The sequence below is a fragment of the Antennarius striatus genome, chromosome 21 (assembly GCF_040054535.1).
Source record: "Antennarius striatus isolate MH-2024 chromosome 21, ASM4005453v1, whole genome shotgun sequence".
Lineage (NCBI taxonomy): Eukaryota > Metazoa > Chordata > Actinopteri > Lophiiformes > Antennariidae > Antennarius > Antennarius striatus.
Window position 1 is genome coordinate 14,063,845 of NC_090796.1, and position 2,465 is coordinate 14,066,309.

The window sequence follows — 2,465 nt, forward strand, 5'->3', positions numbered from 1 at the left end:
TAAAACGTGGTGACTGGAATTCTTTTTTGCATGCACTGCTTACAGGACATGGGTTTCTGTAACACAGAAAGTTCTCGATGCTCTCTGATTCTCTTGGCTGAAACCTGCAGTTCCTTTTCTAAAATATGCCAAATACTGCATTTCCTCCACTAGCATGAAAACATGTAGCTCCAAGCTACAATGTCTGGATATTTGAATGCAGCTGAAACTCCTTGAAACTCATTTTCATAGATTCCACCCAAACCGCCAGTCTGAACTCTGAGAGACTTGCCACAAAAAAAAAAAATTATATTATAGATTGCAGCAGTTGCAAACACCAGAAAATTACCAGTTCTATTTTAACGCTGTCCTGTGAGCTTCGACTCAGGGAAAGTCACTAAAGAAAAGACCGATAACCTGTATTCATCCATGCAGTTTTACTACACAAAAAGAAACAGGAGAAAACTCATAGTGGTATTATTATGCTGAGGGAATCGAAAGGAAGGAGGAAATGCAGCGATCCGGACATGATAAAGACTTATCTGGTGTGTGCTCCACCAGGTGAGCTGCTGGGATGCCCAAACTGGAGCCTTTTCAAAGTTAAAACCACAGAGACGGCGCTCAGGAAATGGTTTTATCACAAGGGTTTCCTCTTAGACAAACAATGGGATTCTGCAATTTTGATTCCATTCTTAACAGTCATCCCCTCTTCCGTTTTTTTTTTTTTTTTTGCTTACAAATACAGTCACTCAAACGGGAGTTGTATTTTGAAGTCTAGCTCAAGCATTTATATATCAGATTGTAAATAGATGCCAAGAAATACCTGCTTGGTGCAAAGAAGATCACAAGAATCACAGGTTTCCCTTGGAAACTGCTTCATTTCCCTTTCAGGTGAAACCCAGTTGTAATTGGTTCCAAACGCCTTTATTGCAAAGGAAGAATGGCTGATTGATTAAAATAAGCGCCCCAATAAACATCCAAATTATCCAAATTCAGATATTTACATGAGTTCTGAGCAGCTTTTCAGTAAGTCATGATAATTCAGGGGAACGTGCCTCTGTGATTTTTTCCCAATATAATAATTAACTAGAATCTTAGGAGGTAATGTTCTGACTTGTTGGATTTAAAGAAGATAAAATCTTTTTAACATTCATTTCTTCAAATATTTAACTTCTTAGGGATTTAATTTGTGGATTTGCTGATAGAAATCAAGAATATTGGGGGGTTAGTATCTGCAGAATGTGTGTGAAATATCATGCGAATCCAAAATGAAGCCCTTTTGATTTTATTTCATAAGGAAAAAAACGTTACCTATACCATTAATAGAATGCTTCTACCACCGGATCATCCATCTAACACATGTATGACAACTGAATGCTAAATATTCATATTCTCCAGGGATTCCAACTGATAGAAACATTTTTAAGGATTAAAAAAAACCCAAAAAGGTCATGTTGGGCCTTTCTGTAGTTGTAAAAGCTGCAACGTGTCCACAGTGTAACCAGACTGCTTTGTGGAGCTGCCAAACTTTCTCCTCCTCCTCCTCCTCATCTCCCACATCATGGGATGGCCATGCCTCCCTGGGATGAGGTGGAGTTTGTAACACAAACCCGTTCGACATGATATTAAAAATCTTCCCCCTGGATTACTGCTGATATGAAATCACTTTAATCAATAATCTGCATCTGTGTGAATCCATAAGAAGAAGCCCTCTGGGGAATAGAAAGTTCATTCTACATGCTGACATTAGTGATGTTTTTGAAGTTTTTCTCCCCTTAAAGATGTCAGATCTGTCACTGGGTACATTTTACCACCCTTACATGAAATCTGCAGGTTGATGTGAAACTGGGTGCAGGTGCTTTGTAGACTCGGGAGGTGCAGACCCAGGATAAAAACATATGTTTGAGTTTTAATGCATTTATGACACAAAGAACTGTCTAATCTATAAATGAAACTCATTTCATGTTTAGCTCTCCATGCGAAAATTTCCATGTAAACTGCAATGACATGAAAGCCATCCTTCTGCAGACACAAGCTCCAGTTTAACAGGGAAAAAAATTGAAACTCTTAGAAATAAAAAAAATTGATTTAAAAAAAAAAATCCCTGTTCCCATGTTCTATCCCCCCCCAAAAAATAAAAAAATAAAAAAGATGCGCGCTTGTTCTTTTAATGAAATCATCCACAATCAAAAATTATTTAACGTCTCACGCAGAAAAGACAGAAGAGCGCGGCTGGAGATCTCCAGGTGGGAAACGTCCAGAGAGATGCGACTGATAATAAAAGACGTCTGAACGCTGGAGAGGCTTTGGCGCAAATGAACGACTCGTCTTCATCATCCACGTCTGAGCTGAAACGTGAACTTTGTTTGATGCGTTCAGAGAGACGGCCCCCTCTCCCCCGATGAAGGTGGGACTCCGGTTCGAACATGCACGAACCGTGCGGGACCTCCCTAAATGTTCAGGCATATAAAAGCAAACTAACTCAT